Raw genomic sequence first — 15,697 nt, forward strand, 5'->3', positions numbered from 1 at the left:
TCTTTCTTTCTTTCTTTCTTTCTTTCTTTCTTTCTTTCTTTCTTTCTTTCTCCCTCTTTCCCCATTAGTCCTTTACTTTCCTTATTTAGAAACCTAAAATTCAGGTTCTCGTAATAAGTTCACTTTCGAGGTAATGAACACTAACAGTAATAAGGACCACGTAGGATATACTATTGTTTTGTTTACAAAACAGCTCTTTACATGTTTAAAATAGAGGAGTTGTCACCTATCCACTTTACTTGGTTACCAAGAGCACAGGCTAACATAAAATTAGAGGTATTTTGCTTCATTTAAAACATTCATTTTTTTCTTGACATTCTATCCAAAAATATTTTCCTCTATGTTTCTCATAACTTTTGATTTAATTTATTAACCACCACTTATTAAGGCATTACTGTCCAGTTTTAACTTCCTTGAATGCACTGATAATAATCCCATATTATTTTAAATAATGTAGTGTTTATATTTGGTTCTTCAATATTTCTAACTTCTTTATGATGGCCTCATGCATTGCTTTTGTCCTCCATATCTCTATAGTTTCCCACCTTATTCAAGAAGGAATTCTAGTATAAATATTTCCAGTTGCAATGCATGATCAAAGCTGTCCATCCATATTGTGATCAAATGCCCTGCTTATTCTGAAGTGATCTGTTCTACCAAATGTATTGGAACAAAGAGTTGGGTTGTATTGGTAGCACCTGGACAAAAAAGGATTCCAGAGATTGTCTGCAATTTTATTTAATGTAGAGTATAAAAGAGGGAAATCATGTTGGCTGGAATATATACAAAGGAATAGTCTATGCTCCACATGATATGCATTCGGTTTGTGAACCTTGGGGCCAGGAGTGGAGTCTGGAGAGTGATTGAGCCCTGTCTTTTGGATCTTTGGCATCAATTTCCTCTTACCACTTGCTACTCAAATAAGCAATAAGGAAAAATAACAAATGTGTTTGTTCTGGACCATATACTGTATGGATTTACTTTATAAGGAAGAAACTGGAGCCCAAAGGCAAATGGATGCTTTTATTTTAATTAGCTTACTTTTCTATAGGTAGATATTAATAATCAAATATCTTAACTTAGCTTTATTCTCTTCCCATTCCATGCTAGGTGATAAGGAATCAAAGTTCACCTTTTCTACATTTGCCCCTTCACATGCCTTTTTATTATCTTCCTTCCTCTTGGGTATCAAGTTCTACTTGTAGAAGTAGAAAGAATTCCTCTAGTAGTTGGTGTCTGGGCTGAGTCTTGAAAGAAATGGGCTTTCTGGACATGTGTACAAAGATAGCATTATAATTATGGAGAAATAACAATGAAAGAGAATGGAGATGGGAGTTGGAATGTCATGAGTGAAGAAGGATACTAAGGCTGTACAATAGAGAGCATGAAACCAATGTGTGAGAAGGCTGGAAAGTCGAGGTTGTAAAGAGCTGTACAGGACTTCATATGTAACAGAGAACAACTGGAGTCCATTGAGTAGGGAATGATGTGGTCAGACCTCTACTTTGGTAAATTTACATGGGTGGCTGTTATGTAGAAGGTGGATTAGAGAGGGAAAAAACATAGAACAAGGAAGCCACAAAGGAGGTAATTAAGGAAGTGAAAGAGGGTAATTTATTAAAAAAAAAAACAAAAAACTTTACCTTCCATTTTAGAATCAATACTGTATATTGGCTCTAAGGCAAAAGAGCAGTAAGCAGTTAAGTGATTTGCACTGGGTCACATAAGTAGGAAGCATCTGAGGTTAGATTTAAACCTAGAATCTCCCATCTCTAGGCCTGGCTCTCAGTCCACTAAGCATGAGAAATATATATTCTTTGAAAATTCATATTTGAAACAAAAAAAATAATGTGTTACAAATATATTTTATTTAAACCTTATTTATTTAAAAAGCCAGAAATTCAACATGCTTTATTTTCAGATTATAATGAAAGAATTAGATAAAAACAATATGAGAACAATTATGATGCTAAAAGGAAATAAAAAACCAATCCATTCACCAATGAGTAAATGAAAGGAGGAACCAAACATTATTAGAACATTTAAAAGTATATAAAAATGATGCCATATGTTCAAATGTGAAGGCAGATACAGTACAGTATATAAACATTCACATTATTTATTTTCACATATATATGTATATATACAAACCTGTACATATTACTTCATGCATATTATAATTAGAGAAAAATAAGAAAATAATTACATTGAACTTTCTCCTAAAAATAATAGAAAAATAATAAAGTGAAAGTCTGAGACTAAAAAGGAAAGAACAGAAAATAAGTAGCAGGAAAATAAAAAGTTAATAAGATTTAGAGTTGATCTTTCTGAAAATATAGTTAAGTGGACAAATCATTAGCATTTAAAAGAAAAGAAATGATACAAATCAGCAGAAATACAAAAGGAAAAATAAAAATCAGAGTTAACAAAAGCTTCTTTTTTTAATTTAGAGACTATTACACACAACATAAGACAACTTAAAGGAAATTAATAACTATCAACAAGAGTAAATTACCAAAAATGACAAAAAATAAAATAGATCATTCATATGAGCCACTCTTAGAGGAAGAAATAAGACATCATCAAAGAAATGGCCAGCAAAAATACCAAAAATTCTAGCCCACATTGATTCACCAAATGATTTCCTTGAAGTCCTTTAAGAACAAATAAGTTTACATGATTTGGATACTCAAAAATGTAGCAAAAGAAGATGCACTATCTAATAATAGCTTATTTTAGAGAAATAAGGCATTGATGTTAAAACTTGAAAAATACAACCTTTTACAAAGGAAAATAAAGACCAAATTTCCAAATGAATATAAATAAAATACTAGTTAATAATTTATTTAAAATATATTAAAAGCAAGTAGGCTTTATAAAGTGTATACAAGATTAGTGCAACATTAGAAAATTTAATCATACAACATATAAGCACAAAAAAACCTTTCTACCAATCATGATTTTACAAATAATACAGGAAAAGTCTTTGCTAAAACACCGTATTCACTTTTGATTTAAAGACATTATAAAAATAGAAGCATTATTTAATAAGTAAAATGTTTCTCAAAGTTCATTTAGATAAAATTCTTCTAATTGATCAATATTCGTCAATTCTCAAGTACTCTGAGCCTGTGCAAGCGTTGGAGTTTAAGAGCTTGGTAGATGAGTAATCCTTCTGGCTTCTGGTTTTGAGTGAAGATGGGCAGTTCCATTTCTCTTCAGGGAGATGTCCCTGAAGGGTGAGAAGGACTCTGGAAGAAGCTACTTGTAGAATGATACTTCAATTGATCAATATAAGACACAAGAGACCTGGAAGATATTTCCCCCTGAGTGAGAGAAGACTTTTCCCCATACAGAGCCCACACCAATTCCATCCTTCCTAGCCATGGAGCTATGAGACATCAATCTCCAATACTGGAGAGACTCTTATTCAAATAATCTTTGAGCTCTAATAATAATTAATCCATTCAGAGGCTGGATATAAAACTAATTCTTCCTGTCTTCCTTTTCAGTACTGTCTGCAATGCAATGACATTCAAATGGTACACAGAAAATAAAATAAAATAAAATAAAACTGAAGGAGGTTTTATATTAATAGACTTTAAAACATATAAAATATTTATCATAGACACCACCTGATACTAGTGAAAAGAAGGCAAATGAATGGACTAAAAATAGGAAACATCTAACTCAATATCTATAGCTGTAGCTATATCTAAGAGATGAGTAATAATTGATTGATCTAAACAAATAAAAACTAGGTAAAGTATTAATTTCTTAATAAATATGCTTGAGAAAATTAATATCCATATCACCCTTTACATACTTCAGTGAAATACAGTTGAAATTCATAAAACATAAAAAATTTTAAACTAAAATAAAAGCTGTATGGAATGAAGCATTTTAATTATGGAGGGGAGCTGACTTTCTAGTAAGAAAAACTAGAAGGAAATAGACAAGAAAAAAACCTTTGATTGTGTCAAAATAAATTATTTCTATACATCAAAACCATAGTCAAAGGAATACTGAAAACAAATTGTGGAAATATTTTTTGGAAATATGACATTAAAATTGCCATTAAAAAGTTACAAAGGTAACTCCAAGTACACAGTGTATAAATAGCCAAAGAATATGAATAAACAATTTTCAAAAGAAAAATCTTTAGTATATTTTAAAACAATTCAATCTCACTAGTATCTGAAATGATGCAAATGAAAACACCTTTAAGATAATTTTTCACAACCATCAAATTGTTAAAAGAAGTAATCAAAACCCACAAAAATCCATGCTGTGATGTTGTAAAGAAAGATTTACTAAAAATATAATGACATTATTAAGGACAGAAATCTTAAAAAAAATTGCAAAAATAATCTTATCTTTGGATTTAAAAAAATCAGTTTCTGGAAACATACCCTAAAGAATGTTATCACAAAGAAAAAGAAAAACTATCCAATCAAACATATTTGTATCAGTATTATTTGAAATTTAAAAAATAAATAAATAATTTTATGTTAGGAGTTAGTCCCATGATGGAAGAGTACAGAAGCACTCAGTGGAAGTAACAAATTGGGGGGAAAAATCTTTATAACAAAGACCTCTGGAAAAGATCTAATTACTCAGATTTATAAGGAGCTAAATCAATTGTACAAAAAAGTAAGCCATTCCCCAATTGATAAATGCGCAAGGGACATGAATAGGCAATTTTCAGATAAAGAAAACAGAACTATCAATAAGCACATGAAAAAGTATTCTAAATCTCTTATAATTAGAGAAATGCAAATCAAAACCACCACAAGTTACCACCTCACATGTAGCAGATTAGCTAACATGAGAGCAAAGGAAAGTAATAAATGTTGGAGGAGATGTGGCAAAATTGGCACATTAATGCATTGCTGGTGGAGTTGTGAATTGATCCAACCATTCTGGATGGCAATTTGGAACTATGCTCAAAGGGTTTTAAAAGACTGTCTGCCAGGGCAGCTGGGTAGCTCAGTGGAGTGAGAGTCAGGCCTAGAGACAGGAGGTCCTAGGTTCAAACCTGGCCTCAGCCACTTCCCAGCTGTGTGACCCTGGGCAAGTCACTGGACCCCCATTGCCCGCCCTTACCAATCTTCCACCTATGAGACAATACACCGAAGTACAAGGGTTAAAAAAAAAAAAAAAAAAAAAAGACTGTCTGCCTTTGATCCAGTCATACCACTGCTGGGTTTCTACCCCAAAGAGATCATAAGGAAAAAGACTTGTACAAAAATGTTTATAGCCATGCTCTTTTTGGTGGCAAAAAATTGGAAAATGAGAGGATGCACTTCAATTGGGGAATGACTAAACAAATTGTGGTATCTGTTGGTGGTGGAATACTGTTGTGCTAAATAAAAGGAATAAAGAAATGGAGGAATTCCATGTCAACTGGAATTACCTCCAGGAATTGATGCAGAATGAAAGGAGCAGAACCAGGAGAACATTATACACAGAGAGGAATACACTGTGGCACAATCAAATGTAATGGACTTCTCTACTAGCAGCAATGCAATGATCTGGGACAATTATGAGGGACTTATGAGAAAGAAAGCTATTCACATCCAGAGGAAGAACTGTGGGAATAGAAACACAGAAGAAAAAAAACTACTTGATCAGATGGTTCGATGGAGATATGATTGGGGATGTAGACTCTAGGTGATCAAACTAATGTAAATATTAATAATAAGGAAATAGGTCTTGATCAATGAGGCATGTAAAACCCCCCAAAAAACAAAAAAACAGAAACACTCAGCTGTGCTCTCCCAACTTCCTTTCTAGACAACTTTAAAATGCCTCAAATCAAATCCTATAGTAGCAGAGCCAATAAAAAGTCAGAATGAAACAATCTTCCTTCCCAAGAATATTTAGGAATTTGCAAAGAGAGATCTTTATCTTGGTGGTAGAGGTCAGCCCAAAACCCACCTGGATAAAACATACATAGTTGGACTAGGTGATGGCAATGAGAACAGTAGAAGTTTGAGGAGCTCTCACACTATAGAAGTAAGGATATATGCCAACTGTTCAAAAAGAGATTATAGGATAACCCTGTACTAGCACTAGATGCTGGACCAGATGCTTTCTGGCAACTCTTTTGCATATACTCACTTCTAAATCATTGTTCCAGGGTACAGAGGAGTACTTTTGGTCAAGAAGGAGCAAAGTACCTAAAGGGTAGTGTCATTGCCAGCTGTAAGGTATCAGTTGCTCTGAAAAACAATATCATTTCTGGTCCCAAGGGAGGAGAATCCTCGAAGAACAGTATCAATAGCAGTCCAAAGGGATAAACAGCCCTTCCTGAGTAAGGACTAGAGTGAAGACCAAGAGAGCAATGACCTTTTTCCAGATCTTTTTCCAGATCACACTACATAGGAAGCACCAAAAACTTCTAAACACACAAATTTTTCTAAGAACAACAGTGTGAAAAGGTCTAAAACTTGAGAGAACCCTTTCCAGCTACACCAGGAATAGACCCCAACATTAATGTATAGTTCCAAATCAAGAAATTGGATGGAAAAATGAGTGATCAACAATAAAAATAAAATATGATCATAAAAACCTACTGTGATGACAGGGAAGATCAAGACACAAATTCAGAAAAAGACAATGAAGTAAAAAAACTAAAAGCAAATTCTCAAAAAAAAATGTGAATTAGACACAAGCCCAAGAGGAATTCCTAGAAGAGATAAAAATTGAGTTTCAAAATCAAATAAGAATGTAGAAGAAATTTTGGGTAAAGAAATGAAAGTAAAGGAAGAAAATTATGAAAGACAATTAACAATTAATTAAAAGGCACAAAAATATACTGAAAAAAATAATACCTTAAAAACAGAACTGGCTAAACAGAAAAATGAGTACCAAAAAAAATCATTGATCAAAAAAAAAGTCTTTAAAAATGGAATTGACCAAATACAGCAACCATTCCTATTGAAAACACTGAAAAGTATAGGAATAGAAGGACCTTTCCTACAAATAATAAACAGTATATACCTAAAACCATCAACAAGCATTATATGCAATGGGGATAAATTAGAAGCCTTCCCAATAAGATCAGGAGTGAAACAAGGATACCCATTATCACCTCTATTATTCAACATAGTACTAGAAACACTAGCAGTAGCAATTAGAGAAGAAAAAGAAATTGAAGGTATCAAAATAGGCAATGAGGAGACTAAGCTATCACTCTTTGCAGATGATATGATGATATACTTAAAAAATCCTAGAGAATCAACTAAGAAGCTGGTAGAAATAATCAACAACTTTAGCAAAGTTGCAGGTTACACAATAAATGCACATAAATCATCAGCATTTCTATATATTTCCAACACATCACAGCAGCAAGAGGTAGAAAGAGAAACACCATTTAAAATCACCCTAGACAATATAAAAGACTTGGGAATCTATCCACCAAAACAAACACAGCAATTATACGAAAACAACTACAAAACACTTTCCAAACAAATAAAACTGGAGCTCAACAATTGGAAAGCTATTAACTGTTCATGGGTAGGACGAGCTAACATAATAAAAATGACCATCCTACCCAAATTAATATACCTATTTAGCGCCATACCTATCAAATTACCAAAAAACTTCTTTACTGAATTAGGAAAAACTATAACAAATTTCATTTGGAATAACAAAAGATCAAGAATATCAAGGGAAATAATGAAAAAAAAATGTGAAGGAAGGGGGCCTAGCAGTACCAGATATTAAACTATACTATAAAGCAGCAGTCATCTGGCTAAGAGACAGAAGGGAGGATCAGTGGAATAGACTTGGGGTTAATGACATCAGCAAGACAGTGTATTATAAACCCCAAAAGCCCAACTTTTGGGACATGAATCCACTATTTGACAAAAACTGCTGGGAAATTTGGAAAACAATATGGGAGAGATTAGGTTTAGATCAACATCTCACACCCTACACCAAGATAAATTCAGAATGGGTGAATGACTTGAATATAAAGAGGGGAACTATAAATAAGTTAAGTGAATACAAAATAGTATACCTGTCAGATCTCTGGGAAAGGAAAGATTTTAAAACCAAGCAAGAGTTAGAGAAAATTACAAAATGTAAATTAAATGGTTTTGATTATATTAAGCTAAAAAGCTTTTGTACAAACAAAAACAATGTAGTCAAAATCAGAAGGGAAACAACAAATTGGGAAAAAATCTTTATAACAAAAAACTCTGACAGGGGTCTAATTACTCAAATATACAAAGAGTTAAAGCAATTGTATAAAAAATTAAGCCATTCCCTAATTGATAAATGGGCAAGAGACATGAATAGGCAATTTTCAGGTAAAGAAATCAAAAGTATCAATAAATACATGAGAAAGTGTTCTAAATCTAATAATTAGAGAAATGCAAATCAAAACAACTCTGAGGTATCACCTCACACCTAGCAGATTGGCTAAAATGAAAGAAGGGGAGAGTAATGAATGCTGGACGGGATGTGGCAAAATTGAGACATTAATGCATTGCTGGTGGAGTTGTGAACTGATACAACCATTCTGGCTGGCAATTTGGAACTATGCTCAAAGGGCTATAAAAGAATGCCTGCCCTTTGATCCGGCCATACCATTGTTGGGTTTGTACCCCAAAGAGATCATAGATAAACAGACTTGTATGAAAATATTTATAGCTGCGCTTTTTGTGGTGGCAAAGAACTGGAAAAGAGAATGTCCTTCAATTGGGGAATGGCTGAACAAATTGTGGTATATGCTGGTGATGGAATACTATTGTGTTAAAAGGAATAATAAACTAGAGGAGTTCCAGGTGAACTGGAAAGACCTCTAGGAACTGATGCAGAGTGAAAGGAGCAGAGCCAGAAGAACATTGTACACAAAGACTGATATACTGTGGTAAAATCGAATGCAATGGACTTCTGTACCAGCAGAAAGCAATGGCACAAGACAGCTCTGAGGGATTTATGGTAAATAACGCTACCCACATTCAGAGGAAGGACTAGAGGAGAGGAAACATATAAGAAAAACAACTGCTTGAACGCATGCGCTGAGGAGGGCATGATTGGGGATGTGGACTCAAAACTACCATACCAATGCAACTAACAACAATTTTGAAATAGGTCTTGAACAAGGACACATGATAAAACCAGTGGAAATGTGCATCAGCCATGGGGGAGGGTTCAGAGTGTGAAGGGGAAAGTAGGAGCATGAATCATGTAACCATGTTAAAAATGAATATTAATAAATGATTAAAAAAACATTTTTAAAAAGAGTAAAAAAAATGGAATTGACCAATTGGGAAAAAAATATATATAGAAGATCACTAAAGAAAATAATTCCTTAAAATTAGAAGTGGGCAAGTGGAAGTTAATGGTCCTGATTGTTAATGCTCCATGATACATCAAATAACAATTAAAAACCTGAAATAACCTAAATATCCAATAAACTAAATGTTTTTTGTAAATTTGTCTTATTATTACAATGAAATGCTATATATAATTTCATTACAAGTAGCAAAAATAAAGAATAGGGAGAAATCTACAGAGATATGATGAAATTCTACAAAGCCAAGTAAGAAAAACAATGACACTAACAAATACCTCTATTGATAAACATTTGGAGAGAGTAATGAAAATGTGTTGTAAGACTTTTTAAGTTTCACATATTTAAATGTGTTGTAATACTTATTTAAATATTTTAAAAGTTATAATATGGAGGGCAGCTAGGTAGCTCAGTGGATTGAGAGTCAGGACTAGAGACAGGAGGTCCTAGGTTCAAATCTAGCCTCAGACACTTCCCAGCTGTGTGACCCTGGGCAAGTCACTTGACCCCCATTGCCCACCCTTACGACTCTTCTACCTAGGAGCTAATATACAGAAGTTAAGGGTTTAAAAAAATTATAATATGAGCTTAACTGGTTGCATTGATATTTAATGTTGTTCAAAACAAATCATTTAAAAAATAAGTACAAAATGCAATGATATCAATAAGAAGGAGAGAGAAATTTATTTGTCCCATGCCAAGTGCTTTTCTGTATTTTCCAAGGTAACAAATAGATTACCTGAAAAATAAATTTATGCCAAATGGCAATAAGAAATTAGTCGGCTAGTCAGATCCCCCTTCTGTTGACAGGCAATACATGTGTATTTTTTATATATTAGTATTCAGAAAATGTCTATGAGAGCAAGAGTGCTCTGATTCTACCAGGGCATTCTAATTCTTTAGCAGAACTATTGACAAGGTTGTCTCTTAAAATTTCCAAAGAAGTAAGCTTATGAAGCCCAGAATTTTTTTTATTTCTTATATTATATATAATATTTCTTATAAATAATATGATAGAATTTATTTAGAGCAAGTTCTACACAATAGAATTCTTGAAAACAGATGGCTATGCATCAAACAGAGAATTGAAACATACATTGATTATAATAGGGAAATTTTAATTTAAAAACAAATGAATATTTGTATCCCAGACACTCCTTTCAGTTATATTCTTATGGGCTTATGAGTATTCATAGAATCACAGACTATGAATTATGTAGAGGAATGATGGATTTATCCAAGTACCTTATGTAGTCCACATTACTCTGCTTAGTAGCTATGTGGATAGAACTTAAATTAATCCTCCACTTTTAGTGCAGATCTCTAACATAGCTTTAGTCCAATTACTCTCTGGACTTAGAATTACCATGTATCATACTCATCCTTCTTTCCTGACACTTCATTCCATCTACAATTTCTACTTTCCCTGCCCATATTTTAAGACTTTTTGAACATGCGTAGACAGCACACAGGAGCTTATATAATTGTCTCTAGCAATTGTTTTATGTTCATTTATCATCTTCCAAAATGTTCTACAAAGGTAAGGCAATGATTGCTAATAATACTGTCTTCTATTTCACATCCTTCAGGGATAGGGGAAAACATCTAACCTAGTACTTTCTTAAAGCAAAGCACATGTAGTTACTGGAAATACAATCTGGAAATTCTATTTTCATTGGAGTATTAAAATTACATGGTGAAGAATACAATGATTTGGAATGAAATGAAGAAGTATAATTAATAAATAAATTGTGAGAGTAAATGAAGAACTGACTCTAGTTAGATAACCTCAACATAAAATTATTATATAATGATGAAGCTCAAAAAATTAGAAATAACCAGTGGAAATATGCATCAGCCATGGGGGGGGAGGGGAGCTCAGGGAGTGAAGGGGAAAGTAAGAGCATGAATTATGTAACCATGTTAACTTTTCTAAAAAATAAATATTAATAAATGTTTAGAAAAATTAGAAATATTTGATGACATCATATATGCAACAACAAATTTAGTTAGAAGTAAAATTGTGTTTCTAGAATGGTGAAAGGAATGTGAAAGCAGCAAGATAATCCTAGTAAATTACTTAACAAGAAAAATACTTGGAGTTCACAAGAAGCATGCTTCAGAGTATAAAAATTCATACATTGATAAAATGACAAATTGGAATAGAATATATTATTCTTCTCTTGAATCTGAATAATCAGGGACGTCAACCATGAGTTAGTTTGTCTAATTAGATAAAGGGATCAAATATATGTAAAAAGAAATGAGCAGGAATATCAGGAAGGATTATGAGACAGAGAAGGTTTTCAAATTTTAAAATAAAGCAGTAATTATGGAAGCTATTTGATACTGTATAAAAACATATAAACAGAACAATAGAACAGAATATCTAATATGCCATTAAATGTTTATAATATGAGACAAGAACTCAGTCATTAGAGCATCTATAGATCAGTAAAGATCGGTAGAGTAGTAGTTAGAGTATTTAAATTGAAATCAGTAAAACCTGAGTCCAAATATAAACTCAGATACTTTTTAGCCATGTGACTGGGGAAATCATTTAACTTTTAAGTACCTTGGTTTCTTCATCTATAAAATGGAAATAAACATTTTCTTCTCAGGATGATTGTGAATATAAAATGGAATTTTTTTTTGGTATATTTTTGAGTATTGTAAAATTTTGTATATTGTAAAATACTTTGTGAAACAAAGCACTCTATAAAATGATAATTATCTTTATATCTTTATACTTTCTTTTGGGTTATATAGCACATACACATATACCACCTGCTATCAATCCAACATAAGGAAGTCAAAACTTTGGGGAATCAGTTTTTGACCAAAGTGTCTTAGGGGATATCAACCTTGAAAAACAGAACCACCAAAGTAGTTAGAAAGAATAAGTCTTTAATCAGGACAAAGGAGACAATACACTACCAGCCTTCACACAGAGTCATCCACAAGATACCACACAGAGAGAAGTTCTGGGACTCTAGGAACATTCTCTCAGGAAAACATACCTCAAAAGGGGATGTTGCAATGAACTGAAGAACTTAAGATGTTATGTACCTTTGGGGGAATAAAGGACAGGAAGGACAATTGATTGGCTTACCTGGAGAAAAGGGAAGGAGGATTCCATCCAGAGGATGGACTGCCTGGGAGAAGCCTAGATACAATGGGAGAAATGTCTAAGACAATAAGATTTTTTTATATCTACTAATTCTATCTAGGTTGAGATCATTGTGTACTTTAAGGTTTATTGTTAGTCTAAGTCAAGGGTCAGTCTGGAACTTCCCTGAAGGCAATTTCCCATGGGTCAAAGTTAAATTTTGGGTTTCAATAAAACAAAGTAATCAGGGACAAGAGTGATTTTGTAGCCATGAAGTCTTTGGCTTGGCTAAGGAGCAAGAATGACTAAGGACTCAGTAAATGCTGAACTGGGACTAAGTGTGAGTACAAAAGTTTTAAGAGGATGATCTCTCACATTCTTCCCAGTCAGTCAAAGCAATGACCAACCAATTATTAAGTACATATTATGTGCCCAGCACTGAACCATTGTTATGTGTAATTGTTATGATTATAATAACAGATAATTTGGAGAAGCAGATAAATGTCTTCAGGGCCAAATATAGCTTTAAGTCAAGAGCCTAGATTGACAGCCTACAGTGAGGAAAGGAGGGGGTAAAACACTCCCGGTTCTCAAACCCCTCCCCCTCTAACTGCTTCTCCTTCAGTTGGTAATGAAGATAGGAATAAGATTCTTGTGGTGAGTTTCTGTTATGGCTGAAACCCCAATAATGTTTCTNGAGAAACAAGCTGAGTCTCTCCTCACATCCAATCCCACCAATTAACTTTCTTCAACCCTTCTCAACTGCCCCTCACCCCAAAGTTCTCCAGGGGGGTCCCCTGGAATTCTGGGTGAGGCTCTCCCTGTACCTTTGCAGGGATTCCATGCTTTGCATCTGCACACAACAGTAATTCATTCTTTTCTTGCTAGAGTCTATGTGGCTTGCTACCAACAACTCCTCAAGATAAAATTTAAAAATTTTACTTCTAAAATCCAAACTTTAGGTCAAATCTGAGCTTCTCTCAGTACAATCCCCTTTCAATAGCCAAGTCACTTTTAATTCAAATTAGTTCTCCCTTGTTAACAAGAGAAACCTAGTTTCTTTGTCTAATCATAGGGTCTGTTGAAGACTTTATCTTGACTAGTGCTCAGTTGACAGTAGAATATTAGAGTGAATTAGTAGAATTAGTAGAGTGAATATTAATACTCCTTGGCTCTAAATAGCTATAAGGTCATTAAGAATATAAGCTTGATGAGGAGAGCAACTCTTACTTTTATCTTTGTATCCTTGGTACTTTTCATACAGCAATAGGAACTTGACTTTCATATTTTTATTGGTATAAAAAGCTCCTGGCTAAGAAATGTCTCTCTACCAATGTATGTGGGCTTCTGCCCAGCAACTTTTTGTCTCAACAAATTACCTAGAGCTCTAAGGTAAGGGGACTTGCCTTTTTTTCAATTGCACAAAATTATTTTCAGTACCTACTATGTGCAAGAGACTAGGACTAGAGGCTCTACCTTCAAGCAGCTTCTGCTGTGTAATTATTCAAGCTTACTGTCACTTTTATGATTCAGAACCAAAAACGTTCATAGAAGAAAAACCACTTGAAGAACACATTTCTTGGTTAAGTCTATAGAGCAGCAGTTCTAAAGGTCAGGTTTGAGAAGCTGAGGTGAAGCCAGAAGGAGGGCAAACTCCAGATATTGGGGTTAGATGATGGTGAACAGAATGTGGGAAGAGCTGGCAAGTGAAATGAATACTGTGAAGGCATTGAAGGGTGACAGAGCCAAACCTGGCCACTGGGGAGATTACTTGGGAAACTGTGAAGGATGGAGTGAAAAACAAGTTTCAAGGTTACTTTAGTTGAGGTGAGTTAACCAGGGAGGGAAGTAGAATGGAATAAAATAACAAAGCCTATAGAGAAAGTAGGTGGGGGTAGGGCAAGGCAAGGGAGATGTCTCCACTTATTTAGAGGGGAGTATGGATCAGAGATGGCCCCTGAGGTCCCTTCTTTCCTGTCCCACTTCTAGACTGTTATATGGTGATTTGGAGGGGGTGGGGACTGGTGGCCAAACAAAGAAGACTTGGGGACCAGGGATAAACAAAGTTTGGGGGTCTTTGGGCAAAGAAAGATAGCTTTCCAATGTGAATATGGGATTAATTCTCCCCTGCCCATTTTTAGATTTAATCAACAGAAGCTTGTACATACCCCACTTATCCTGAAGTATGGGGAAGTCTGTGACCAACATGTGTGATAGTGGGTGACAAATCAGAATCAACTGACTGCTCCCTGGGCAGTCCTAAGCAAAACTTTAGCTATAATTGGTCCACATAACGTGGAAGGAAGACACAGGAAGTGACAAAAGGAATGGTCTTTAAAAGTGGCAAGAACTTCCTGTGAGGAGATTCTTTAGCCTTCAACTTGACCTTGAAGGAGCTCTGGCTTGGGACCCAGGACTATTCTTCCATTTTTTCCCTTAGAACTACTACGTGGGTGAGTGGAAAAGACTGACTCCTTTCCTGGCTTTTTCTGAGAGGTACTAGCCTCCAGAGAGGCCCCTCCTCTTGGAAGAGGCCTTGTGGCTAAAACCCTTGTTTAATTTACCTCTGGGCCCTCTTTGCTGGGGCCTCTGAAGTCCTTCCTGGTTCAGACCAGGCTGGAGTAAATTACCTACTCTCTCTCTGATTTCCTTACTTTCACTCTTTCTCCTTTTATAAACAAACTACCATAAAAAGTCATTCTGACTTGAGCAATAATTTCTGGTGACCACATTTCTCATATATTTAGTCCAACCCTTTAATTTTTATCTCTTACACCAAGCTTTGTCTCTTTGTACCCCTCTTCCTCTCCTTCCCCTAGCCCTGGTGAAGTGGAGTAATTTCTCACTGTCAATATGTGATAGAGGAGGGACTTGAATTTTGTTCTTCCCCATTTTTAGGCCAGATTCCTTCCCATTAATCCATGCTGCTTCTCGTGTTTTTCACATAGTAAACCTTTAATAATTTTATAGTGAATTTAAAGAATGAGATGTCAATTGAAAATATATCGGAGACTCAGCATATATACTCTATTAAGCATACATTTGGAATTCACTAAATACTACTTGATTGGTTGACTTCAAAAGTGGGAGATAGCAATCTAGGTATGCAGAGTGGTTAATGGAATACTAACATTTAAAAAACATATAAAGAAAATCATTTAAAGCCTTTTATCTCTCCATCTCATTGAAATGCCACAGTATATAAAAATTGCAAGTACAACATTCTGAAATAGAAAATATGCCCTGCTATGGAGTATTTTACTTCACCATCTATCTGGGAT

Source organism: Gracilinanus agilis, chromosome 1 (assembly GCF_016433145.1).
Source record: "Gracilinanus agilis isolate LMUSP501 chromosome 1, AgileGrace, whole genome shotgun sequence".
NCBI lineage: Eukaryota > Metazoa > Chordata > Mammalia > Didelphimorphia > Didelphidae > Gracilinanus > Gracilinanus agilis.